The sequence below is a fragment of the Arctopsyche grandis genome, chromosome 2 (assembly GCF_051622035.1).
Source record: "Arctopsyche grandis isolate Sample6627 chromosome 2, ASM5162203v2, whole genome shotgun sequence".
NCBI lineage: Eukaryota > Metazoa > Arthropoda > Insecta > Trichoptera > Hydropsychidae > Arctopsyche > Arctopsyche grandis.
The window spans coordinates 30,457,761-30,472,114 of NC_135356.1; the positions used below are offsets into that span (position 1 = coordinate 30,457,761).

The window sequence follows — 14,354 nt, forward strand, 5'->3', positions numbered from 1 at the left end:
TTTAGAATTATTTTGTACCAATTGATGGTTACTGGATTCAAAGCTTGACTGAAATCCGAAAATTACTGACAAAAGCTTGTACGATTGTAAAATCCAATTCAACCGTCCCTTATCCGAGTTTGCCAGGTTTTTACCGCACAATAATTATTGGGAATTAATTGTCTCCACTGAAGATCCGACCACAATCAATCTTGAATTTAAATTCTTCCCCTTCCAGAAGGCAAATGAAAAACCACTGAAGATAAAAACCTTTCCCGAGACAACTCGACAATCAAACATAACCTCACTCATCTTTCAAAGGCGTAGTATATATATTTTCCAATTTGGTTTAAACAGATTGTAACGTCAATGTTCGTTGTAAAGCAAACCCACCACCGTTCAATATAGCGACGTGTATATGTAATGTGTATTATTGTAGCTTTTTGTGAATCTCTAGTAAGTATTTTTTGTACGTAACCCGAATCTTAAACTAAACTTGCCTCGAATTTCAAACTATTACTTGATCTGTATATTTTGGTACTTGATTATCTCAACGGTGCACACGTGCATACTATGTAGTTCAACACGTAACTGATACTTGACATGTCCAATGTAATATATGGATAGAAAAAGAGTTTTAGAGTAAAAACTACTATCTAAAAAAAATAGCTCACGTGACGGCGTGCGCATAAGTAAATAGCGAAATTATGCCTTTGATAAAGATAATTGCTTCAGACTCTTTTTAATATGTTCAATATTAGAGAGCGATATTGAAATGTTGAGAAATATATTTTTATTATATCTTTTAAATATTATATTTAAATAAAAATTCAAATTTTTCATATGTATAAAGTGTCTACTATGTACGAAGTTTATGTATTATACGTATTAACGAATCGTGATCTTTGAATTTCAAATTTGATTTATTTATTTATACGGGTGACTCCGTTTAAAATTTATAGACCTGAGTGTATCTGTAGTTATTGTTTGTATATAAAATGTGTCAGATTCATCATGTGCTTAGGATTTTGTTAGTATTTATTTTTATTTTAAAACCTATATTTATTTGGTCAATATCTATGTAATTTAATTTGGTCGGTTATTAAATTATTAAACAATCTGTAATTTTTATGGAACGGTCAGCTAAATTGATTATATTAGTCATAACTAATTAAAAATAATGCGTTTGTACTTATTGTATTGTATTAAATACATACAATAAAAAGACTTCTCTTTGTCTGGTCCGTAAACGAATCTCATAATGAATCTTATAATTGAAACAAATAACATAATTGTTAGAATCTCACAAAAATCATAAAAAATAAACGTAAATTCCTGTAATTTCTAAAATGTTTGGAAAATACATATGTAGAAACTAGTCCGGTCAGATTCCCAATCAGGGGTATGCAAATAATATTAATAATAGCGAAAACAGTGTGATTATTAATTGTTTTCATTTCCCATGTCTTATATGATACTAAATGGAAAGAGATGAAATTTCTATTGAAAAAAGCACCATATCTGTTTATATATTTTACTTAAAATACAACTTAAAAGCATTTTGACAAACTATTTACTGCCTCAAATTGAAAATGGCCTGCCAAAAAGGCAAAACCGCTATTCTATGTAGTATATTAACTGTTCCTATTTGGTTTGGTTCCTATTATCGTTCTAAAAAGTTCGAAGACCGATATAAAAGTTTATCATATACTTATAGTTGATCCGCTGTAGGAAGACACTTAGGAAAAACACACATGCTGTCCCTTACACCGCCTATCGACCAATAGCATTCGTGCAAACAATAGAACATCGTAAGTGCGAAATGATATTGGTCGAAATGGGGTGAAAGGGACAGCATGTTCGTTTTTCCTAATTGTCAACCTACAGCGGATGGACTGTAACATAAATTACTGGCTGTATATAAATTTTTACTGATCGTTTATATTTTTCAATTGATACCTTTTGTAAATGGCTACTGACTGTTTATTAGTGAAGTTCAGTGGCGGCTCATCCATGTGGACTGTAGGCTGCAGCCCTCCCAGTATGGTACATACGCATGCTATTTTGGTTATTAGTATGGTCAAAGCCCGATTCATTTCCGCAGCCCCGACACTGAATTCTCGCGAGCCGCCACTGGTCAAGTTACTGACCAAATAATTTAAGTTTTTTTTTTTTTGTGATGCTTGATTCTCATCTCCGGTGCAATTCCTTCAACGATTAATTGAATTTTGTTGTTTCGAGAGGGGAGGGAGGGAGGGGGGTATTTTGACTGGATGAGTGATTTTGGACTGTGATGACGATTGTCGAATTCCATCTGCGTTTTGATAAGAACAAGAATTTGAACATTGCTAATATGTATAATATGACGGGCTGAAAACCAGACTGGTACAAGTGACATTTTTAATAAAAGCTGGTTTAAGTGCAAAAATAATAGCATTTCATAGATGGTGCAATAATATCGTGTAAAACGCGTTTGATATCTGCCCGGCGAGATAGTCGTTGACGTTTATCCATCGTTTGTTTATTAGTTTTAAACATAGATGGCGGTAGTAAAATAAAATTTCATATACGCTATCATTTTAGCACTTAAACCAGATTTTTTTAAAAATGTCACTTGTACCAGTCTGGTTTTCATCCGTCATATATTGAATTTTATTCGAGTACTGAATCTATATTATATTTTATTTTTTGTATATTCTGGTATCGATTCTACGTTTATTCTCATTGTATGTATGTGCTCATATTGTTTGTTGATAGGTTTTTTTTTGTAATATATTATATTTTATGGGTGCATTTTGATATGATCATTGTTTGATTCAATTAGTACTCCACATTTTCACCGCACAATAGTCGTCTAAGATATAGTTCTATGTAATGGCGGTTTTGCCATGAGATTTATATGATATTGATTAACGAATATTCGAATGAATGAAAGCGTCTTAATGTAAAACAATCAATGGGACTGCAAATATTCTTAAGGCATTTTTTTGATTTTTTATTATTATTTAGGCGCTCGATTGTTTTTTTTTTATTAAAAACTTTATATTTTGGTTATATCTAAAAAATTGTTTCTACGATGAATGTCCCCAAAGTCAGAACTTGAAAGTACGTATATTGAATTTTTTTTTGTTATTAATCATTAAATTTTCTATTGAAATATCAACACTATGGCGGCCGCTGACTCGTATTTGTATCATTGGGTGCACAACGCTTACTGCCCACTGATGAATAGATGATTCATGATTGCGCGAACATATTGTTCATGCAGAATATGTTTTTCAGCCCAATGATAAATATTTGCTTCATGTTTTCGTTAAGGACGAAAACGTGGTTCAAATATATATCAGCGGACTGAAAAATATATTCTGCACGAAAAATATATTCGCGCGGACGTGAATCATATAATCATCAGCGGGTAGTAAGCGTTTTGCACCCAACATGATAAAAATATGAGTCAGCGGCCACCATTGTGTTAGTCAAAAAATCTTAGGCCTATTATTATATTATTTTCATACATAGATCTTTTTCTTCATAATACTGTACGTAGGTACATAAAATGGCTTTCGAACTGTGGGTAGCTTCGCCGTATATTTTGTGCATTATTAAAAAGTATTTTAATTTCAATTATGTATGTATATTTTGTGAAAAATTCTATTTAACACAACAAATAATGGTTGTTACAACTTTGAATACTCTCATTTTAATGTTTTGTCGAAACTTATATGTATAAAATGTGTTCTACGCAAGTTGTTTAAAATTTCAAGAATTAATATCGTGCAATTTTGAGTCCGAAATAATACTACGGTTGATTTTTATGTAGTTCGGAATTTGTGTCACGGTGAATGATATTCCTTCGCTTGTCTGAAATGTCAGTTATTTCGCCTCTACATATTTACTTCATTTTACACACACACACAGAACAATTTAAATATACATATTGTCAGTAATATTTTATATTTTATTTTTTTGATACGCTTTTTAGTATTGATCTTTTAATTTTTTATTTGTTTTGATACAATATGAATGTAACTATTTAATTTAAAATTAAGAGAGTATGTCAACGGCAAGGTGATGGAATATCACATCTCGGACTGAATGGAATTCACTACTTTATTTGATACAATTGAAATGAAATTGGATTTAGGGAATCCTATCTACATAAATAACTGAAATTTACAGATTCTTAACCATTTTGATAAATACCTGGCGTATTATTTGTATATTTAAAAGCTAAAACAGTTTTTTTAAATAAAATTTTTGTTAACCTTTCCCTTACGGTGCCAAAAACATCCGCGCGCTCCGATGATATGTATTTTGTACACATAAATTGACGTAATTCGTAATTATATTACGGAGGAATACAAAAATTCTGAACCTCGTATCTATTACATTTCATATCGATATTCCCATTATTAGAGTCGAGTTGTAGTAAATACATATCACAGGGGAGGAAAGGTTAACACGTTCAACCCGGCGTGTACCACCGGTGGCCACGCGGATAGTGCTATAGCTATAATTTTACGGTTCCACTTCATTGAGCACCCCAACACTAAAATTCCAAAGATTTAGGGACAACTCATTATATAAAGTGATTTAATGCCGTCACGCGTAATTGGGTGCCGATACGCGTGACTCATGGGCAAATGTATGAAATCATGCGCCGGGCTGAATGTGTTAAATTATGTATAAATACACAATTGACTGAATGAAACTTGGCAGTTTGGATGCTCTACATAAATTGATTTTATATTGGTTATTAAATCTTTATAGTTTAAAAATTTTCCAATTTTATTTTCCAAAAAAAAAAAAAGCTCGAAATCTTAAAATTCGATTTATTTTTCAAAATTATATTATTATAATAAAATAGATTGACTGAGAGTTTTTGTTATAGTGATCGTAAAAGACTTAATATTACTAATGTTAAAGAAAAAAAGAGTTTTATTAAAAAGTTTATGACTGATTGATTCAATTCACACGTAGCAAATATGAAAATTATGATGAAACTGTTTATGTTAACAAAGGAAGAAAAAAACAACAATTTATTTCAATTTAAATTTTTATATATATTATAATATACATATATAGGTAAATAGTCGTAAGCTATTCATATGTAAAATACGTGTATGCGTAAAAAATACATCTAAGATGAAACATTTAAAAAATTTACTTGTGCGCACACGCATACACTCAATATGTCTTAAGCTTAAATTCTTATATTGTAATGTTTATATTTAAAGTTGTTGTACCGTCGGTATACTGGCAGAAAACTCCAGTCAAAAATCCTTGTTTTGAGAAAATCGATGTTTTCGAATATCAAGAAGTATGAAGCTCTCTACATATTTGGTAACCTAAATCATTATTCATTTTTTGACTCAAATTCAAAACATCTGTTTTCTGTCAGAATCCCGACGTTATGTGATTTATATATTTTTAGAATCTTGTAAAATCGCACATAAAAATTGTTTTCCGTTTCTTTTTTCTATTGATTATGTTTATATATATATATATATATATATATATATATATATATATATATATATATATATATATATATATATATATATATATATATATATAGTTCCAGGACACGATTTAAAAATCACAGCATAACTTCTCTTTATGGCCTTTTATAACGATAGACCAATTTCGATGTTCAAACCATGACATACACAATTTGAAGAACATGACCAGAATGTATGAAAATCAGGGCTGTGGAGTCATTAAATAAAAAAAAACACTCAAGACCCTGTAATTGCCGCTATTTGCAAATTCAACTTCACAAGCTCATTTGAATGCATTTTCCATCACTTTTATACGGATTTAAGGTCTCTAGAGTTAATAATGAGAAAAATACAAAGATAGACACTCTACATATATTAAATCACTTGCCGCAAACACGAGCCTTACGTTTATTCACATACATTAATAAGTAAAAAAATTTAAATGCGAAACCATAGTCGGATTTTAAAAAGCCTCATACGACTCCATGACTCCACAGCCCCAATTAAAAGTAATACTTCCGAAGTTGATTCTCTTTCAGTCTAGTTAAATGATGTACTTAGATCAAGACGAGTGTCTCGATTGGATAGATGCTGATTGAGAACTGCTCTCCAATAAGGATCTGATCCAATTAGAAACTGACTGTACAATTGACGAGGAGTCTTAGCCGGACGTGACCTTGTCAAAAGCCTCATTTCATAAATATCCCATTTTAATCTGGAAAAAAGTATACAAAAAAAAAAAACACCAAGAAAACCGGGGCTTAATAATTGCTCCTTAAGATTAGAACCAATTCTAAATAAATGTATGAAAAAAGGCTTTCCAGGTACGTGATGCGAAGTATCGGTGTATTGATAGGATTAATTACATATGTGTGTATGTTACGGTCAATGTATTAAATTACGGATTGATGTGATAAATAATAATTTTTAACCCAATTAACCCTTTGAGTGCTGACGTCTTTCCTGTTGAAAGCCCGCCACGCTGAATATTTCGCCAACATTTCCAACTAGAATTATTTACAAATGCAATAGAAAGCAGGTATAAAAATTGTAGCTAATCCAAAAAAATCCGAGATAACTACTGCCGAGGGTTTCGAATTTTGTAAAGGTGTGTTTATACACTTTAATATATCTTGCAACAATATAAAATAAACAATTCAATTAATGAATGTATTTTTCCAAAACTAGTTCCATCTTCTTCATTGTTGTTAAAATGTAATGCTCACAATCTAAATGCCAAGCCACAAACTAAAATACTCAAAAGTTAGGGATTTCCATTGGGAAATTCTGCTATGGTTATAAATTCAGAAATTCCGGTGTCAACCAGTCTTTATAAACATTGACACAGATTACAAGACCCATGTTCAATGCATTTTTTTTTCAATGCTACCTGGAAAGGCTTAGCGGGTAGTATTCTTGTTTTGTTTTTCACATACTCAAAAAAACAGTTTTCGCATACTCAATTTCAGTCTAAATTTGTATCTCTATTCAAACAATCATTTATAAAAATAATATTCTGAATAGTTTTGTCTTACCCATTATTAGTATAGATTTAATAAGAAAATAACAATTCAATTTGACTTGAACCAAAAAAATTAAAAGCATAATATTATATATCTTTCTGAAAATTTGATCCATCTCGAGTCTATTACACAAATATTAACATTCTGGCGGCGGGTGACTCATATTTGTATCATTTTGGGTGCACAATGTTTACGGGCCCAGATGATTATATGAATCCGGATTGCGCGAACATGTTGTTCATGCTGAATATATTTTTCAGCCCAATGATAAATATTTGCATTATGTTTTCGTTAAGGACGAAAACGTGGTTCAAATATATATCAGCGGACTGAAAAATATATTCTGCACTAAAAATATGTTTGCGCGGACGTGAATCATGTAATTATTTGCAGCCAGTAAGCGTTTTCCACCCAACATGATAAAAATATGAGTCAGCGGCCGCCATAGTGCTAATATTTGTGTAAGTCCGCGGCCATCATTGTGTTAATCAAAATACGATATTGTACTTATATACATATTTAATGTGTAATAATTATTTGAGTTATTATGTACATGAAAACAAATTTTTATAGAATTCAAAAAATTCACTCCGCACTCTAAAGGCTAAATTTGTATCTCTATTCAAACAATCATTTATTGAAAATCATATTCTGAATAGTTTTGTCTTACCCATTATTAGTATAGATTTAATAAGAAAATAACAATTTAATTTGACTTGAACCAAAAAAATTAAAAGCATAATATTATATATCTTTCTGAAAATTTGATCCATCTCGAGTCTATTACACAAATATTAACATTCTGGCGGCCGGCGACTCATATTTGTATCAATTTGGGTGCACAATGCTTACTGGCCCAGATGATTATATGAATCCGGATTGCGCGAACATATTGTTCATGCTGAATATATTTTTCAGCCCAATGATAAATATTTGCATTATGTTTTCGTTAAGGACGAAAACGTGGTTCAAATATATATCAGCGGACTGAAAAATATATTCTGCACTAAAAATATGTTTGCGCGGACGTGAATCATGTAATTATTTGCAGCCAGTAAGCGTTTTCCACCCAACATGATAAAAATATGAGTCAGCGGCCGCCATAGTGTTAATATTTGTGTAAGTCAGCGGCCATCATTGTGTTAATCAAAATACGATATTGTACTTATATACATATTTAATGTGTAATAATTATTTGAGTTATTATGTACATGAAAACAAATTTTTATAGAATTCAAAAAATTCACTCCGCACTCTAAAGGCTAAATTTGTATCTCTATTCAAACAATCATTTATTGAAAATCATATTCTGAATAGTTTTGTCTTAGCCATTATTAGTATAGATTTAATAAGAAAATAACAATTTAATTTGACTTGAACCAAAAAAATTAAAAGCATAATATTATATATCTTTCTGAAAATTTGATCCATCTCGAGTCTATTACACAAATATTAACATTCTGGCGGCCGGCGACTCATATTTGTATCAATTTGGGTGCACAATGCTTACTGGCCCAGATGATTATATGAATCTGGATTGCGCGAACATATTGTTCATGCTGAATATATTTTTCAGCCCAATGATAAATATTTGCATTATGTTTTCGTTAAGGACGAAAACGTGGTTCAAATATATATCAGCGGACTGAAAAATACATTCTGCACTAAAAATATGTTTGCGCGGACTTGAATCATATAATTATTTGCAGCCAGTAAGCGTTTTCCATCCAACATGATAAAAATATGAGTCAACGGCCGTCATAGTGTTAATATTTGTGTAAGTCCGCGGCCATCATTGTGTTAATCAAAATACGATATTGTACTTATATACATATTAAATGTGTAATAATTATTTGAGTTATTATGTACATGAAAACAAATTTTTATAGAATTCAAAAAATTCACTCCGCACTCTAAAGGCTAAATTTGTATCTCTATTCAAACAATCATTTATTGAAAATCATATTCTGAATAGTTTTGTCTTAGCCATTATTAGTATAGATTTAATAAGAAAATAACAATTTAATTTGACTTGAACCAAAAAAATTAAAAGCATAATATTATATATCTTTCTGAAAATTTGATCCATCTCGAGTCTATTACACAAATATTAACATTCTGGCGGCCGGCGACTCATATTTGTATCAATTTGGGTGCACAATGCTTACTGGCCCAGATGATTATATGAATCTGGATTGCGCGAACATATTGTTCATGCTGAATATATTTTTCAGCCCAATGATAAATATTTGCATTATGTTTTCGTTAAGGACGAAAACGTGGTTCAAATATATATCAGCGGACTGAAAAATACATTCTGCACTAAAAATATGTTTGCGCGGACTTGAATCATATAATTATTTGCAGCCAGTAAGCGTTTTCCATCCAACATGATAAAAATATGAGTCAACGGCCGTCATAGTGTTAATATTTGTGTAAGTCCGCGGCCATCATTGTGTTAATCAAAATACGATATTGTACTTATATACATATTAAATGTGTAATAATTATTTGAGTTATTATGTACATGAAAACAAATTTTTATAGAATTCAAAAAATTCACTCCGCACTCTAAAGGCTAAATTTGTATCTCTATTCAAACAATCATTTATTGAAAATCATATTCTGAATAGTTTTGTCTTAGCCATTATTAGTATAGATTTAATAAGAAAATAACAATTTAATTTGACTTGAACCAAAAAAATTAAAAGCATAATATTATATATCTTTCTGAAAATTTGATCCATCTCGAGTCTATTACACAAATATTAACATTCTGGCGGCCGGCGACTCATATTTGTATCAATTTGGGTGCACAATGCTTACTGGCCCAGATGATTATATGAATCTGGATTGCGCGAACATATTGTTCATGCTGAATATATTTTTCAGCCCAATGATAAATATTTGCATTATGTTTTCGTTAAGGACGAAAACGTGGTTCAAATATATATCAGCGGACTGAAAAATACATTCTGCACTAAAAATATGTTTGCGCGGACTTGAATCATATAATTATTTGCAGCCAGTAAGCGTTTTCCATCCAACATGATAAAAATATGAGTCAACGGCCGTCATAGTGTTAATATTTGTGTAAGTCCGCGGCCATCATTGTGTTAATCAAAATACGATATTGTACTTATATACATATTAAATGTGTAATAATTATTTGAGTTATTATGTACATGAAAACAAATTTTTATAGAATTCAAAAAATTCACTCCGCACTCTAAAGGCTAAATTTGTATCTCTATTCAAACAATCATTTATTGAAAATCATATTCTGAATAGTTTTGTCTTAGCCATTATTAGTATAGATTTAATAAGAAAATAACAATTTAATTTGACTTGAACCAAAAAAATTAAAAGCATAATATTATATATCTTTCTGAAAATTTGATCCATCTCGAGTCTATTACACAAATATTAACATTCTGGCGGCCGGCGACTCATATTTGTATCAATTTGGGTGCACAATGCTTACTGGCCCAGATGATTATATGAATCTGGATTGCGCGAACATATTGTTCATGCTGAATATATTTTTCAGCCCAATGATAAATATTTGCATTATGTTTTCGTTAAGGACGAAAACGTGGTTCAAATATATATCAGCGGACTGAAAAATACATTCTGCACTAAAAATATGTTTGCGCGGACTTGAATCATATAATTATTTGCAGCCAGTAAGCGTTTTCCATCCAACATGATAAAAATATGAGTCAACGGCCGTCATAGTGTTAATATTTGTGTAAGTCCGCGGCCATCATTGTGTTAATCAAAATACGATATTGTACTTATATACATATTAAATGTGTAATAATTATTTGAGTTATTATGTACATGAAAACAAATTTTTATAGAATTCAAAAAATTCACTCCGCACTCTAAAGGCTAAATTTGTATCTCTATTCAAACAATCATTTATTGAAAATCATATTCTGAATAGTTTTGTCTTAGCCATTATTAGTATAGATTTAATAAGAAAATAACAATTTAATTTGACTTGAACCAAAAAAATTAAAAGCATAATATTATATATCTTTCTGAAAATTTGATCCATCTCGAGTCTATTACACAAATATTAACATTCTGGCGGCCGGCGACTCATATTTGTATCAATTTGGGTGCACAATGCTTACTGGCCCAGATGATTATATGAATCTGGATTGCGCGAACATATTGTTCATGCTGAATATATTTTTCAGCCCAATGATAAATATTTGCATTATGTTTTCGTTAAGGACGAAAACGTGGTTCAAATATATATCAGCGGACTGAAAAATACATTCTGCACTAAAAATATGTTTGCGCGGACTTGAATCATATAATTATTTGCAGCCAGTAAGCGTTTTCCATCCAACATGATAAAAATATGAGTCAACGGCCGTCATAGTGTTAATATTTGTGTAAGTCCGCGGCCATCATTGTGTTAATCAAAATACGATATTGTACTTATATACATATTAAATGTGTAATAATTATTTGAGTTATTATGTACATGAAAACAAATTTTTATAGAATTCAAAAAATTCACTCCGCACTCTAAAGGCTAAATTTGTATCTCTATTCAAACAATCATTTATTGAAAATCATATTCTGAATAGTTTTGTCTTAGCCATTATTAGTATAGATTTAATAAGAAAATAACAATTTAATTTGACTTGAACCAAAAAAATTAAAAGCATAATATTATATATCTTTCTGAAAATTTGATCCATCTCGAGTCTATTACACAAATATTAACATTCTGGCGGCCGGCGACTCATATTTGTATCAATTTGGGTGCACAATGCTTACTGGCCCAGATGATTATATGAATCTGGATTGCGCGAACATATTGTTCATGCTGAATATATTTTTCAGCCCAATGATAAATATTTGCATTATGTTTTCGTTAAGGACGAAAACGTGGTTCAAATATATATCAGCGGACTGAAAAATACATTCTGCACTAAAAATATGTTTGCGCGGACTTGAATCATATAATTATTTGCAGCCAGTAAGCGTTTTCCATCCAACATGATAAAAATATGAGTCAACGGCCGTCATAGTGTTAATATTTGTGTAAGTCCGCGGCCATCATTGTGTTAATCAAAATACGATATTGTACTTATATACATATTAAATGTGTAATAATTATTTGAGTTATTATGTACATGAAAACAAATTTTTATAGAATTCAAAAAATTCACTCCGCACTCTAAAGGCTAAATTTGTATCTCTATTCAAACAATCATTTATTGAAAATCATATTCTGAATAGTTTTGTCTTAGCCATTATTAGTATAGATTTAATAAGAAAATAACAATTTAATTTGACTTGAACCAAAAAAATTAAAAGCATAATATTATATATCTTTCTGAAAATTTGATCCATCTCGAGTCTATTACACAAATATTAACATTCTGGCGGCCGGCGACTCATATTTGTATCAATTTGGGTGCACAATGCTTACTGGCCCAGATGATTATATGAATCTGGATTGCGCGAACATATTGTTCATGCTGAATATATTTTTCAGCCCAATGATAAATATTTGCATTATGTTTTCGTTAAGGACGAAAACGTGGTTCAAATATATATCAGCGGACTGAAAAATACATTCTGCACTAAAAATATGTTTGCGCGGACTTGAATCATATAATTATTTGCAGCCAGTAAGCGTTTTCCATCCAACATGATAAAAATATGAGTCAACGGCCGTCATAGTGTTAATATTTGTGTAAGTCCGCGGCCATCATTGTGTTAATCAAAATACGATATTGTACTTATATACATATTAAATGTGTAATAATTATTTGAGTTATTATGTACATGAAAACAAATTTTTATAGAATTCAAAAAATTCACTCCGCACTCTAAAGGCTAAATTTGTATCTCTATTCAAACAATCATTTATTGAAAATCATATTCTGAATAGTTTTGTCTTAGCCATTATTAGTATAGATTTAATAAGAAAATAACAATTTAATTTGACTTGAACCAAAAAAATTAAAAGCATAATATTATATATCTTTCTGAAAATTTGATCCATCTCGAGTCTATTACACAAATATTAACATTCTGGCGGCCGGCGACTCATATTTGTATCAATTTGGGTGCACAATGCTTACTGGCCCAGATGATTATATGAATCTGGATTGCGCGAACATATTGTTCATGCTGAATATATTTTTCAGCCCAATGATAAATATTTGCATTATGTTTTCGTTAAGGACGAAAACGTGGTTCAAATATATATCAGCGGACTGAAAAATACATTCTGCACTAAAAATATGTTTGCGCGGACTTGAATCATATAATTATTTGCAGCCAGTAAGCGTTTTCCATCCAACATGATAAAAATATGAGTCAACGGCCGTCATAGTGTTAATATTTGTGTAAGTCCGCGGCCATCATTGTGTTAATCAAAATACGATATTGTACTTATATACATATTAAATGTGTAATAATTATTTGAGTTATTATGTACATGAAAACAAATTTTTATAGAATTCAAAAAATTCACTCCGCACTCTAAAGGCTAAATTTGTATCTCTATTCAAACAATCATTTATTGAAAATCATATTCTGAATAGTTTTGTCTTAGCCATTATTAGTATAGATTTAATAAGAAAATAACAATTTAATTTGACTTGAACCAAAAAAATTAAAAGCATAATATTATATATCTTTCTGAAAATTTGATCCATCTCGAGTCTATTACACAAATATTAACATTCTGGCGGCCGGCGACTCATATTTGTATCAATTTGGGTGCACAATGCTTACTGGCCCAGATGATTATATGAATCTGGATTGCGCGAACATATTGTTCATGCTGAATATATTTTTCAGCCCAATGATAAATATTTGCATTATGTTTTCGTTAAGGACGAAAACGTGGTTCAAATATATATCAGCGGACTGAAAAATACATTCTGCACTAAAAATATGTTTGCGCGGACTTGAATCATATAATTATTTGCAGCCAGTAAGCGTTTTCCATCCAACATGATAAAAATATGAGTCAATGGCCGTCATAGTGTTAATATTTGTGTAAGTCCGCGGCCATCATTGTGTTAATCAAAATACGATATTGTACTTATATACATATTTAATGTGTAATAATTATTTGAGTTATTATGTACATGAAAACAAATTTTGATAGAATTCAAAAAATTCACTCCGCACTCTAAAGGCTAAATTTGTATCTCTATTCAAACAATCATTTATTAAAAATCATATTCTGAATAGTTTTGTCTTACCCATTATTAGTTATGTCTCCACTTTTTCATTTTTCGTGCGTTTTGAGACGCATGCGCTTGTCGCACGTAGCGCATGCGTGAAAGCATGCGCTTTAGTGTTG

At 30.7% G+C, this 14,354-nt stretch overlaps 1 long non-coding RNA gene across 1 annotated transcript in view; it reads right to left on the reverse strand.

The window, feature by feature from the left end:
* Positions 1-14,354, reverse strand: part of LOC143921118 (uncharacterized) — a 607,092-nt gene that overhangs the window by 117,812 nt on the left and 474,926 nt on the right. The gene's annotated exons all lie outside the window — the stretch shown is intronic.